The following is a 15,551-nucleotide window of genomic DNA, read 5'->3' as shown; positions in this document are numbered from 1 at the left end:
CTGCTCCCCAGTGGCAGGGAGCACTCTAGAGCTGGATTTCGTGTCTGACTCAATAATAACTGCATTGACAAACAGCACTTCTGTTAAGGAAACAAGCCAGATCATATGGGAGCTCGTTGACGGGAGAGAATTGACATTTGAGCCTGGAAGCTGTCAGGCTGAGAGCAGGAGTTGCTGCCAAGTGTAAAATGGGTGGATTTTTGCCTTACAGCTGTTTTTTCCAATAAGGGTACTGCTACAGGTACTACTGAGTTCTTAATCATGGGTTTGATACGTGCAGGAGTAATCTTTTCCTAATCTGAAGGATGCCTCCTGCCTGCAGTGAATGAAAACTGCTGGAGCGGTGCAGGACAGCGTGGCTTTGGGCAGCCCCTGCCAAGCTCTGGATCCTTGGCACAGAGGTAGATCCCGTGCTCCGACAAGAAGCTGCATGGTCTCAGCATCACTTTGCTGTGGCTGACGGACCTCAGCTCCCAGGGAGCAGGTACCGTGTGTGTCCAAGCGCAGCTGTTCAGCCCATGTGCTGCGTGCCTCTCAGGTGGGACACCCCAATGTGTGTTCATCTTCGCTTCGCTTCAAGAGAGATGCTCCAAGCTTGTTTAGTCGCTTGTGGAAGAGAAAAGAGGGGGAAGCACTCTTGTCCTTATACAATGCATTTTCTTGTAGCTGTAGTTGAAAATAATGTTAAGGTTACCATAAAATGAAACAAGTGAGAGACTTTCATAATGTATTTTGTATTTTTTATACCCTAGAGATCATGGAGAAGGTATGGAGGCATTGCTACCTTCTTGTGCACTGGGGAACTAGAAAACCATGAGCAACTCTCATTAATGACTCGGATTGAACAGAGAGTCATGAAAACTTAAACACCCAGGTGTAATATTCAATTATAGTCTTCTATGTTGGGGATAACTTGGGAAATGGCTTACATCACTCCTCTGTGCCTATAAAGCTGGATCCAAATCCAGGCTGCCATTTTGGTGCTGCACACATAAAACATGCCTTGCCAAAGTGATACCAGAAAACCCTCTGCTTTTTAATTGTACCTGCTGCTGCTGTTCTGTGCTGTTCTGATGCTTGAATATAAAGCATCCAAAAGATTAATTGCAAAGGCAGGTGTTTAAAAAAAAAAACAAAACAAAAACGATGTTTTTCTTCTAAGACTTGTCAGGAGAGGTTACATAAAAAGGCAATTAAAAATTTGCATCCCTGTACAAATTAAGCTCTTTTTTTTTTTTTTTTTTTTTTCTTGGTTTCAAAGTCCTGTTGTGCTGGTAATTAGCAGGTAGCTCAGCTTTCACCTCCACCTCCCGGGGTGCAGCCCCTCAGGCAGGGGTACTGCTGGTGCAGCGAGTGACCAAAATGCACAGCTGAATGGATCAGAGAAGAAATACGAGGCAGCAAATGTGGGTCATGCTTGCTGTATAGTGGAGAGTTTAACAGGATTCATGTTTACAGTGCATCATAAAGACAAATCATAATTTTATTGTCTTAGTGACCAGCAGCCGGGGTATTTATGCATGGAAGAGTCCCAGGAACACTGAAAGCTTGAATATTGGCCTGTCTGAACCTGGCTGGCTTTTCTAACTTCTGTGAGTTTGATTTATTCCCCCAGGAAAACAAGAACCCTAGGTTTAATTGGCTCTGTGTGTCAAAAGCTTTTATTTTCATGTAGCTCAACTTAAAGTAAATCAGAGGTCACTGCCATATCACTTCAGGCTCATCTCATTTTATGAGAATTTTTCTTCTGAAATCCTTGGTCACATGAAAGATTTCATTAAATTTGTATCTTAAGTATCCATGGAAACAAAGATATTTGGACCAAAATGTCCTTCCTCTTACTATGTCACCCACACATAAGGCATGGTTCAGCCAAATGATGTGTTACTGGGAGCTGACCACAGGTGCCTGCTGGGCACAGGGTTGCTTGTGCCATTGCTGCTGGCTGATAGCAAAGTGCTTTTTAAGTTTGCTAGCTGGTAGCCGTTTTGTTGTTTGGGCAGGCTGAACATTTGTTTGCCAAACTCTTGTGGCAGTAAAACTGGGAAATGTGTCATCACTTAAATATTTTTTCCCTCTCCTGAAGAAGCAAAAGACGTAGGGTGGTGATTCTGTAGTCCAGATTTCACTTCTGATTTAACTTTTGACAGAGTTTGAATAATCAGCACTGCATGCAGGTCCCCTTCCCTGTTCTGGCCTATGCCTCTGGCTTCCTGGTTTTGAGCAGGAGCTGGGTCATCCAGGACAGCTCGCTGCTTCCTGGGTTTTGCAGATGCCTCTAATCTTGACATTTTTTTATCAGAAACATAATAACTAAAGGGAAAGGACAGGCTGACCCAAAATAGGTGCAGATATAAGAAGTATAAGGGGTGCCCTGTGTTTTGCCCCAGCGTTTCTCTGTGGTTTGGAGCAGCAAGTTTATGGGAACCAAAAATCACAGAATCGTAGAAAGGCCTGCGTTGAAAGGGAGCTGCAGGGATCATTGACTCCAACTCCAGTATGTATAGCATAGTGTAGAACAAGTGACACCAATACTGTTTAGAAAAGAGTCGAGTAATGAAACTTTTCTTGGTTTCGTGAGCTGAAAGAAATACCAGTAAAAGCGTGGTGTTTGAAAGACAAACCAGTGCAGAAGAGGCATTTTTCAGTTCTCCAAGGTGAGAAGACACGGTTTCATGGGCATTTACTCTGTTTCAGGGTAAAACCTCATAGTATCTTCTTGAAGTTGTTCCAATTTTTTATTTCTTTCTGTGGGGAGCTGCTGGGCCTTGTTCTGCTCTGGCCTAGGACCTCAGAGCTCCCTTATGTGGGTGCCAACCTGCCCGGGGCCTCTGCTCCTGCCTCCAGGCCCTGGGGTTCAGCCAGGCCTCAAGAACAGTGACAAGCAGCAAGGGCTGTCCCCAGGGAATAACAGCAGGTGACGCCTACCAAGTGTCCCTGTAAAACTAGGAGGAAGTCAAAACATAACGAAGATGTGAGGATCAGGCCTTTTTAATTCTGATTTGTGGCCAAAAGGAGGGCTGGAGGTGGGTGGTGGGCGGTCGGCCTTATCACGGGGAGGCTGTGCTTAGAGCCTTGCTTATTAATATAATAATATCCCACCTCGATATTTCACTGAGGTGGCTTTGGCTGACAGTTCTGAGGCAAAGCAGTGAGGGTTTCACGCTTAGCCACAGGAGGGCACCTTCCCACAAGAAATCCAGCACCAGCGCAGCCAGGAAAGCATTTTAGGAGGGAGACTGATGGAAAATGTTCAGGGAGAGGTGGGTGCCTTAGTGATGCCCAGGTAAGGAGGACTGGAGTGTTGCTGGAGACAATAAACCAGCATCTCCCTTCAGGTGTGGGTGCCTGGACACCTGCAAGATGCTCTAGGAAAATGGTGAGAAGTGACCCAAGGAGGCAGGGCCGGACCTGCACCATCCACCACCAGCTTTGGTGTCCCTGTGCTGAGCCAGAGCTGAGTGTTGGGGATGCTCTGGAGGGGGATTAGCACAGGGGAAGACACTGCACACAGGATATAAAGCTAATTTAAGGAGTTACCAATGAAGCTGTACTCCCATTGCAACTCAGCTCTGAATTAATTTAACCTGCCCCTGCACCTGGCCATGGGCAGGGCACAGGAGACAGCCCAGGGTGCTGTGGGTGATGCTGAGGCTTTGCAGGACCCGATGATATACCTATGCACAGGGGCTGAGCCAGGCAGAGCGAAGGTGAGAGAGTTTTGATAGTTTTCTTGTAGCTAGGTGCTGTTGGTGCACTGTACTTGTCACCCACAAAGTGTAGATAATGGTGATATTACCCTAACATGATGATACTTACTGCATGGATGTCACAGCAATTTTGTCAGTGTGGATTGTTAGGCATTTCTGAGCAAAATAGGCTTTTACCTGAGTGTTAGTTTGTATATTAAAAAAAGTGTGTTTTTCAGAAGTTTACCATTACGGTGATGCTTCTGTCAGGAAGGTTTCTCTGGTCATGGATTCCCAGACACCATCTGACCCCCACGCTCTCCCAGAGAAGCCTGCTTCCTGAACATTGCTCTCCCCTTGTTTTAAAGGCAGCCATGAAGGCAGGCACTGCCCACATCTCATCCATGTCTCCTGTTTCCCACAGGGCCCCAAAGTTGCCAAAAGAGGAATGGTAAGGTATGGAGTTGGGTGCAGAGATGCTATGGGGATGTGATGCTGGCCATACCGCATCCCAAAATGCAGCCTGGCTGATTACACATGAGTGTCTTTCAGGTCCTTCTTCCAGGGATGTGCTGCACCAGGAGGGCAACAAAGTCTCTGAATTGTGAAATTCTGGTAACATCGCTTCTGCAGGCACAAATGATGCTGCCTAAATACCTGCAATGCTTTCCTGCTTCTCTTCCTCCCTTCTGTGGGGGGAAAAGGTTCCTCACTTACTGTCTTTGCCCTGTGGAACTATACAGGTCAAAATTAATGATTAAATAGCAGAAGATAATGCTTCAGAATATGTGGGGTTAACGCCTTCATTTCCCCGAGACAGCAGAGAGATCTAAAGACTTTCTCGAGATACTGTATTGATTACAAAAAATAAAGCAGTAGATTTTTTTTTCCCTGTGTCCCTGTAGCAGTGGATTTGTTTTTGGCTGTATGCTAAGTATATATATATATAAACAAAGTAAGTTCTTGCTTCCTTCAGAGTCTTTTCAGTATGATTATCCTGGCCTTTTTTGGTCCTTTTAACTTAGTCATTGAATGTAGAGGTTAGGTAGTGGTGCTGCAGATCTTCAGTGGTCCCGACACGTTTACATTTCTCCAATGGTAACAGCACATTTACCTGTGTTTCAGCAAAATTGGTGGTAATTTTTATATCTTGTGCTGCATCACAGCTGGGTTTTGGACTTTTACAAAGAAACCATAGGGAAGACCTGTCCAAGCAGAATGCAACATTGGCACTAATAAATACAGTGTATGTTCTTACGTTATCTCTTTAGAGGGTGATGCTTTGAACTGAAAAGCAAGGGAATAACACTGGTATTGTGTGGGCTGGGGGCAGCAGCTGCCAACAGGGCTGGTGGGAGCAGAGGGATCCAACTGCAGTTGTTTAATGTGGCTGGAAAATTCTATGAGTAGTTAGAAATTTAAATTGCTGCTTGAGATCACTGTGCAATAATTGGTCAAAGAGCCACACATGTACTGAAATCTAATTTTTCCCTCTCTTTCTGTGAGATGTATATTGATGCATCTTCTCTCTGTTCCTATCTTGTATCAGCTATTTTATCTGTGAAGCCTGATGTTGGACATGGATGCTGATACCGTATGGGTCAGTTCCGTAGGTTGTTCCTCTCCGCGTGTCCTCTCTGCAGTGCTGCTTGGGGAAGACCACAGAGGTTTAGGGGTGAGATATGCAGTGGCAAAGCTTCCTTGGCTCACCTGAACTTCAAGTACAATTTTCTCTTAAACCAAGCCTGCAGACAGCTGGGTGTAATTCAGCCTGCAGCTTGTACTGCTGTAATTCAAAGAGATCAATGGATAAAGTAGGAACCTATAACTGACCTATTTCAGCTGATGGCTTCCTGAGCGGGGCTCACAAATACAAGTGGCCTGAAACAAATCCCAGGATAACTCTGTGCCATGGTAATGTCACATGCCTTCTGTCCTCAGGTATCTAATATAAAGGCAACTAACATAACTGCATAGTTTGGCAGGAATTTTTACCTGTTGAATACTTAACAGATTTCTTGTCCATACATGTGTAATTTTCTCTCACCCCCAAAGGAAAGATATATAATTTTCATCATATTTGTTTTTAGGGTTGCAGCATGCCAAAAGTGCACCTTGAACTTCCTAAACTGCAGGAGATGATGTCTTGCTGCACCTCTGGTGGGGCTGCGAACACAGGCCAGGGGCTGCGAACACAGGCCAGGTGGTTTTGCAAAGCAGGACCTTCACCCAGGCTTCCCCTGACAATGCTTGTAGCACTGGTTACCTATAGCACGCTGGCATTGCTAAATCAGCCCAAATAACCCTTGGATAGCTTTTGAGATATTTAGGGTTTTCAGCTTATTTATTTATTTATTTATTTAAATGTTGTGCTTTTAAATAAAGCAGTATTGAAAAATACTTTTTCAATGTGGTCTTGAAGAGACATGCTTTTTTCCAAGAGCTTTAAGAAATACTATACTTAAATAAGCAGAATGGTCACATGCCTAATTATTCAGCCTACTTTATAGGAAAGTAATTCTGCTATTTCAGATTCCAGTTTGAGAGGGAGAAATAAATTCTGGTGGCTCTTGGAAATAAATGAGCCCAGGTGCGTCCGTGTCTGCACAAGGAGGGAAGGGAGTGATGTGGGTGTGAAGGGCAGAGAGCACTTGCTCGCTGAACAAGGAGGGGTGCTGCTCATGTTCATTAATCACGCTGATTGCAGCAGCCAAATATTTGATTAAAAGGATGAATAAAAATAGCCATTGAAGCAAATAAGCTTGTGGGGTCTTTTCTGCAGTGCCAGGGCAGGGAGTAACCCTGGAATTGAAAACCCTGCAAGTGAAAACTCCCTTAAGTGAGGGACCCTAAGGGACCTGTGAAAATTAAATAGCCACAGCTGTGCTTGGGCAAAGGGGATGCTGCCCATCACCTGGGGGTGCTGCCTGTGAAATGCCTCCTTCAAAATACACCAGGGAAATTGCTACCTTGAAAAAACATGCAAGCAAAAAAGCTTTTGATGATTTGGTGGCAGAAGTGGGGAAATCAGGACTCTAAATGTTCTTTTAAAGCTCCTTTTCAGTACTACTACTAGAGGTAGCTTTAAAAAATGCCCATGTGCAAAATTTTTTGCAGATGGGAAGTGTAACAAAAATGACATTTAACTGTGAGGAAAATTGCTATTTCTTGTGAAGAAAAGTGTACTGTCTTGCTATGGGCAGAAATGAGGAATTGTCTAAAAGCTGGCATTTCTGTAAGGATATTCATGCTGAAGCTATCCAAAAACTGCAGATAAAGGGAAGCACGAATGTTTCCGTTTGACCACCAGAGAAATGTGAGCCTGCCAGGGGCGATGTTCTTTGTGCTCCATTGGCATGCCCAGGTGTGTGGTGCTCCAGCCCCATGCCTGGAAGCTGCAGGGTCCCACAGACAATTGTTCTTGTGGCTGGGCAGGTTTCTGTGCTCATTAGGGTGACTGGTCTGCCCTCCTGCCACACGCTGCTGTCAGATTTGCTTGAGTCTCTGCTCTGGATACTCCTGATTTTCACAATCCTTCACCGTGCAGCTCCTGTGGCTCCTCCAAGCCTGTTCTTGCCGGTCCTCAACACCATTGCAGTGCTGCTCCTTTATCCCTCTGGTTCTGGTGCTGCCCCACCATGTTCCTCCAGCTGCCCCAGGGAACAGTCATGAATTGGTGGCACCAGCCAGTTCCTGCTTGTTCTTGCTTCATTTATTGTCCATTCTTCTTGGATTTCTTCTGTATTATCATTTTCCAAGCTTTGCTTTCTATCTAAATAAAAATGCCACACTTTTTGGATCATATTTCCTGTATCTACAAGCTAGACTTTTCTCTGTCTCATTTAGCTGATATCCATTTAACTTCATTATCCTCTCTGGGCCTAGCCTCTGAATTAGTCTCTTCTACAAATGCCATGAATCTGCCACTACCTCCCTTAGCCACATCATGAGGGAGTGTGTTAAATAACTCTGGTCCTAAGCAGTCCCTTTGGCACGCTGCTAATGCTTTAGCCAGTGCTGTTGTGTTAAATAAGAGGCAATGAAGCTAGGGCCACCTTGTCCTCTGAGGGAGCCTGGCGGGTGCTGGCATGCGATGGGAGCTGCAGTCCTTTCTTTTTGTGGCTGGGGAAAAGAGGCAGCACATTGATGTGGCTCATCCTGCAAATCTTTCTCCTTTTCTTAGGCAGGTGACATGGCTTGCGCCTATTAATTGTCTGCATTTCACATGCAGTTGAGCTAGAAGAGAAAGCTCGAGTCTAAACAAGAATCATAATAAAATAATAATTCAGCAGGGAATACAAATCACAGGAGTGTGGGTAAAATGCAAAGCCTTTTTGCTAGATGGACTGCAGAGCCTCAGCGTATCCTGGAGAATTTCATAAATCTAATGAAGCTTTCACACCTTGGGGGACAGGGCTGGAGCTGCTGGGCTGCCTATCCATCTCAGGATCAATAGCGCAGTTAAGTAAAAATCACCTGCAAATAAAGAACATGGAGCTGGAAGTGCAGCTCATCTCTCATGGAGGAAACAGAATAATAATCCAAAAGCCTGAGCCAGCAATTTTCAAACCCAGGGCTGCATCTGCGATGGTGCTTTTTCTGTGGGGTGCCCCAGCAGTACATCAGCAAAGTGGCAGCAAGCATCACACATGTAGGGGGACCTACTACAGATGTGTAAAAAACACGAGTGTGGGGAGGTGTGGGAGACACAAAGGCTGTTTGTGATCCCTCCATAGCTTTGGGGGCTATGGCTCCAAGGCGCTCAGCAGAAGGCAAGGTTTTGTAAGAGACACCAAGCCTGGTAGAGCTGGCTTGGAGGGGCTACACATGACCCTCAGTAGGAGATGCCCACAGGCACTGGCAATACATCTGGGATGAACAAACATTCAACTCTCACTGAGGTAGGACCTGTCCTTCCCACACAAATACAAAAGAAGACTTGGATTAATCACCCAGTGACTGAGGTAGTTTACAGAACAAATTTCTGTGTTTCCTTGTGACTGGGATTACTTTTCTCCTTCACACCGTGCAGCTTGGCCCTGGCAGTGGGTGAGCACTGACATAATGGAGTGGGAAGGAGCCCACTTTTGGAGAGCAAATTACATTTTTGCTTTTGCCTTTGCAGGGACGGGAGAGCTGTAAATTTATTCGTCCCTTAGAGGTTATTGCCTGGCAGTGCTTTGCCTTTCACTGAAAGGAAAAATCAAAGTTATATTCCAGAGGGTAAAAGGCAAGGGAGCCAATGGTGGTTAAACATGTCATGTATCTTGGGTTATCTAGCTGGCACGTGCCTGCATGAGGCCCAGGAGTGAAAACAAAAGGGCCTGGTAAGGGGGGAATCAGCAGAAAAAGGGACAGGAGAAGAGGTCCTGGGTGGGACATGACACAGCAGGATACAAAATCCTCAGAAATGCCAGACAGTGCCCCAAGCACACACAGATTGGAGCAAAACAATGAGTGAAGCGATTGAGACTCCGCCACGCTGTGTTGGGGTCACGGTGAGATTTGTTTTTGTGCTTACTGTGGTAGTTGTAATTTCTAGTTTAAGTTTGTGCACAAAATCAATAGCTCCACAAGTGAAAACCTGCCAGCCTGTCTACAGGATTTATTTGACACACCGGGAGCTTGAAGCAGGTATGAGTTTGAGGCGTGGGGAACACTGTCCTCATCCTGGCACCACAGCCATGTAGGCCGCAGCAGTGGCGAGCTCCTGGAGGCCTTCAGGGCTTGGAGAATTTCTCTTCCTTAAGGAACTCGGGATTTCTACATCTAGTATCTCTGCTTTGATACATGACTTGTTATAGGGATCATGACTTAGAGACCCCAAATCATTTTAAAGACATTTGAATACACCAAAAGGTGAGCTAGTCCCCTAGATGACACCGCGCTGAACACATGGGCCTTCAGGAACACATCAGCTCTCGGGCTCATGCAGCAAGCTGCCAGGGCTGGAACTGGCTCTTTTGAGAGCTACCCAGAAGGAGAGACCCTTTTTGTCCTTCTGGGTTAAGTAACACAAGCTAAAGAGGTTGGAGGAAGGAACAAAGGTTCCTTTGCTCTTGCCAAAACAAGAGCATAAAAGGGAATAACTGTATAGTTACCTTTACCATCTTTCTTCACAAAGGAAGTGGGAGCTTCATTTCTTCCCTACTTAATATTTTTTGACTAAATTGCTCGTGTACATAAAATCTTGGACAGTATGTCTTGGAGGAACTTTTGGCAGATGGTTTCTTCGCTCCTCTGAGCAGCTGATGTGTGACCACAGGTGACCGGTCACCTGAACATCATGGCTTTGTTTCTGTTTGCTAACTGCCAAACCTGTCCTTTATGCATCACATCCACCTGGAACTCATTGCTCTGCAGCAAAAGATGGGAAATTAAATGTATCATTGATACAGGCTCAAATTTCATGGGCCATCAGTATCCCTTGGTGCATAGAGCTGTGTGTCTGAGGTTGTCAGTGAAGGGGCTGCTCACTGCAGGTACCGGGGCTCAGCCATCCCTCCTTCTGCTGGGGGCTGTCTCCAGGCAGGACTTTATCTTAAGACACAACGAATTAAATATAATTTTTTCCACCTCTTTTTTTTTTTTTTTTTTCTTTTGCTTCAGTTCCCAGTCTGGCACCAAAGCTGGAACATCTACTGCTGGTAGATGTATGACATCTACAGGGACAGCTTGTAGAAGACTAATGACCGAAAAGCACAAGATCTGCTGGTAACTGCTTAATAACACAGTGTTTTAAAGTGCTTCTCTGACACGTCCATTTTTTATTTACAGAATGTGAAATACATGCAAATATAGCATCTTCGGGATGGCATGCTGAGCCCTGGGGCATTCACAGATCCCAGCTATAAATCTGGAATAAGGCAACGCATACCGGCTGTGATATTGCTATTGTAATAAACTTGATCTCTTTGCTCTTTTCACCCTTTCCCTCATTCAAGATAATGCAGATTTCTACTGCCCAGTCTGGTACAGCCACATCTAAACTATCAGGTCAGCACTGAGCTGCTTTTTTCCCCTTAAAACCAATAGAAATTGGGGTCCAAGTTCTCAAAGGTACATCATCCCTTAAACCCAAGAGCTGTTAGTACTTATATCAGCACCAAAACCTTGTCAGAAAAATAAATTTAAATGTTGAAAAACATAAGATCTGGGGAAAACAGAAGGGGAAATGTAATCAGTAGGATGATCATACAGTCAAGTCAGAAGGATAATGTAGAATAACGGGACTAACAGAAATAGCAGGTGCCTGGAAAAACAAAATAAATGATGAGAAATAAAATTATAGGATAGTATGAGAGATGTGTAGGAGAGTGAAGATATGATGAAATCCTACCTAGCAAGCTTAAAGAGATAACAACATGTAGGATGGTGTAGACATGATAGAGAGGAGTGATGGAGGAAGATTTAAAGTGAGGGTTTCTGGGCCTGCAGAAATAATGAAGAGAGACACTGTAGCTGAGATAGAAAAAGCGTATTATGCAGAATTATACAGAAAATGGCATATTATTCTGCACTCTCCCAAATAGGAAACAGACTTAAACTTCTTATTTGATCATCTCCAGAACTTCGAAAGGTTGTGTCTGCTTTCTGCTGAAACAAAGTCCTGAATGCCCCAGGAAGTGACAGGAGCGCTCAATACCACTGCCTGCGGGGTGGGCTGGCCTGGGAGCCGATACAAGTTGATGGTGGTCTCTGTCTGGTCTGCGGTGGCATTTTTAGTAACTCCTATTCTGCCTCCAGATTTTTCTCTGAGCTTTGTACTGGTCTTTTTGTATTGGTCTAAGCCAAGGATTGGTCTTTCTTATTTGAAAAGGTGAGCTGGGAAGTCATGCATGAAGAGAAATCTTTGCTCAAGGAAGATGTTGAACTGGAAGCACATATCTCAGTTAAGCCCCCTTTTCCTCGTTATCTGCCTCTTTCCCAGCTCTGCACCAACTGATGGCAATGTTGGTGATCATTGAAAGCTAGTGAAAGCTTTCAGCACTCCCTCACTCAGACATACCCTTGTATGGATATCTCTGCATAGAAACAGGACATATGTGACATTTATCTTTTTGATACTAATGGATATCGGGAAAGTTAACAATGAAATTCAATCTGAGTTTAAATAACCAGGAAAAAACAAAACACCAATTCAACATGTATATCTTAAATGGTGAAAATGATTCCAGCTAAAAAAACACTGCAAGAGACAGAGTAAGTTCAGGAATCTAATTAAATAATATGTCAAAAATTAATAGCAATAAAATATATAGCACATGATTGTTCTTGCTGTTCACCTTTAGAAATGAGCAATTTGCCAACAACATTTCAGAGAAAAGGAGGGTTGTGTCTTTGAAGGGATTACTGCCCATGTCTCACAGGGTGTCTTGGATCATCAGAGAGTATTTCTTTTTAGAATAAAGTGTTCAGATATGTCATTTGGCAGTGAAACCCACTGCTGAAATCCTAAAAGAAAAGGTTTGTAGGCAGTAACCAGACTGGTCCTTAATTGGCCCAGCTGCAAGGTCTTGCCTGGGAGCACTGACAGGCAAAGCCATCCCTTGGATCTGTGATTTGTATCCCAGCGTGACTCTTGAATGATGCCAAGGTACAAAAAGTGCATTTTCGGTAAAGCGAGCAGTGTGCCTGAGCCACCGGGGGGTCTTTGCTTTGCTGTGCTCCAGGCCCTGTGACTGTGTGGCCTTACTCATCCTGTCCAGTCGCACAGGGACCACAGTGCTGTGCTTGGAGGCATGGTGCAGAGCAATTCAGAGCACCTCAGTTGGTTCCAGCTTGGAAGTGCTCACTTGTGCAGAAACCTAAAGGAAGCTCAAGAACAAACGTGTAATAATGTACTGAAATACAAAATACAACACAGACTATACCACCTAGAGCCCACCCAAAGTGTTCAGTTTGAGTGGAAGACAACATCTGTCTCAAGGACAGCACAATGGGACTGCCAGTGAGGATGCTGCCATGCCCAATATGATCTGTGCCCACCAGAAACACCAGAGAGCTGGGTTTTGCTCATCCTCCCCTCTTGCAGACAAAATTAGAAAAAAAATATCCTCCTGGTTAACTCCACTTACAAGCATGGACATACATGTAGTTCCTGCTGCCCAGCTGCTCCTTGTAAATTTTCCACTGAGGTAACTTGTTTCTGTGTCTGAATCCCTATTTAAAGTCCAATATTTTGTGCTTACTTGCATTTCTCTAAATCTCAGTGTGCTGCAGGAAAGGAATCATTCTAGTGATCTATAACTGAGGTCTATGGAGTGAATTAAATGTGCTGTGTATCTGTTGGCATTATTGCTGAAAGAAAAAAGCAGAAAAACACAAAGAGGATAAAGAATGATCAGGTAGTGTTTTAAACAATTAGTATTTTGAGGGGTTTTAAAATGGAAGAGAATTTCAGTTAAAAAAAAAAAGGAAATGAGAATACTACCCCCCTTAAAAACAATTACATGAATCAGCAGCACAGGCTCAAATCTGTCTCATGTCCCTTTGAATTTTCTAGTAACTTTTAAAGTCCTGAATATTGAGTATTGATCCAATCATTGCATTTAAAGGGGAGCCACAGTGTGCCACCGGGAGCACAGCAGCACCACAAAGGGGATGTGACCGAGCTGCTGCTGGTCCCGAATTGGAGCTGGGGCAGCCCCACAAGGCACTGGGCTGCTCAGTCCTGGCAGATGGGACCGGGTGCATTTGGGGTCCCTGCAATGTGGCTGCATATCTACATACCCATTTCCCCCTCACTACAGTGCTTTTCCCCCATCCCTGGGATTTTGGCCTGATTTGGCCCTAAGTTTTGACCTGATTAGCTCCAAATAAACATGCTGCCCCAAAACACAGAAGGCAGCCGGGGCTAGGGTGTGCTCCCCAGGCTTCCTGCCAGGGCTTCGCTTAGTGCCACTTTTTGCTCTCTGCGGCTGCGGATGAGCATTTCTTGTAACTGTTGCTCTTCTGGGAGCAAAGAGAGCTAATTTCTAAAGCTGCAAAATGAAAAATACGTTCCAAACTTGAGAAGGCAGCAATGTAATGGCTGCACCTCTCGCGCTGACAGGATGACCTAGAGGTGGAGTCATTTGAATTAAAAATCAATTCCGGTAAGTACCAGACAGAAGAAGAGTCCTCGTCCGGGAAAAAGAATAAAACCAGAAAGAGCTTTAGAAGTTCCCAAACTGTTCAAAAAATATATCTCATCGCAAAGAATAAAACTGTCCAGGCTTTTAGTGCAAAGTGATAGGGAAAAGGAGAAACCAGCATGTGGCCACCCCTGTTTTAGCCGGCTGTGCCACGCACCCAGCACCCAAGCAGGAGTGTTTCCTCCAGCCCCAACGCCGCTGCTCCTCATAGCTTTGGTTTTGTTAGCAAATAAAACTAAAATTACAGGTGTGTGGTTGGAGGGGGAGGAAGCAAGGCAGCTTGGCATTTGGTGATGGCTTCTGTGGTACCAAGCTTACTCCCAGAAAACAAAACCCAAACCAACTCTCTTAAAGTATTGACTGTCTCCCTCCCAGAGCTCAGAAGGTCAGGAGAGGCTCCTCTATTATCTTTAGCTTTAAAAATGTAAATCTTAACTTGTGCTTTGCATAGTGCTGACCCCTCTGCACCACTCAGGAGGTTGTGTATGGCCAGGAACCAATTCCTGTCTGCTTGTGTGCCTCTCTGCCAGCCGCTCAGCTCCACGCACACGCCGTCCCCTACCTGCCAAATTACAAGTGCCTGAGGAAAGGCTGCCCTGACTTAAGATGTGAGAAACAAGGAGCTGTGGAGAGCTTCTGACAGAGGCTGTTTCCCAGATGATTTCAGTGATGGAAAGATGCTGTCCTGTTATTTCCCTGAGGAAGCCCGGCAAGCTCTGCCTGGTGCTCCCATTTACAGAAGCTACCTTGTGATCAGCATGGAAATAGTGTCTTTCTGGCACTTGTTTTATTTTTATTATTTATTTTGGCCCTGCTTTCTAATTCCACAGCTGCAGATCCCATGAAATGTATATGCTAAAATGCATTACTTGCTCCTGACTCAAGGCATGCATAAAGGTGAATCCTGGAGGGATTTCATGAGGCACAGAGAAAATACAAACAGATCTTTCATTATAAAGCCATTTTCCTTAATTTCCCCAGAGATGATCAAAATGCCACTGAATTACAAATACGAGCCCCACTGGGATAGTGTCCACAGCCCAGGAGACATCTTCTCTTCTAAATATCTGGAGTCCAGAAGGTTGGGCTGGCAGCCAGGGCCATCACCCCATCTGCACAAAACGGGGCTCCAGGTGCAGCAAGGGGCATTGCACAAGGTGGTGGGAGAGATGTTAGAGGCACAGAGCAGCACCTGTGCTGCCACCACTTGTCCTTCATCTCCCTGGTGTCCCTCTTGTGTTGTAAATTGCAATTTTAGCTAGGCTATTAAGATTAATTAAGGAGCTATCACTGAACTTTTTATCTGGAACAAAGTGGACGCAGTAATCGTACTGGAAAGCAAAAAAGATTGCGCCTGTGGAAGTATGGTAATGGAAAAATACGACACCTACTGTAGATTAAAAAAAAGAAACCTGTAAAATGTTAAACAGCTGAAGCTGGTCTCAGCTGCACACATGCTCATCTCAGATCTCCTCATTAGCAACGTGATGTTGGCGTATGGCAATGGGAGCTCAGACTGCACCAAAGACACCTCGGCAAGAAACCCGTGTGGCCGCCTTGTTTGTTTTATTTATCATGCTGCCTGCAGAGGTAGTACACCAACAGGTGCAGAGGAGCGTAAATCCCCTTGTAATACATGCACTCATCAGTCTTGTGAGATAGTTGGAATCCAGGGGGGTGCAGGGGCCTGGCTGGCCACACTGTGGGGTCAGGGACAACCCCAGGC

The sequence above is a fragment of the Anas acuta genome, chromosome 6 (assembly GCF_963932015.1).
Source record: "Anas acuta chromosome 6, bAnaAcu1.1, whole genome shotgun sequence".
NCBI lineage: Eukaryota > Metazoa > Chordata > Aves > Anseriformes > Anatidae > Anas > Anas acuta.
Note: the sequence above shows the minus strand (reverse complement) of the source record.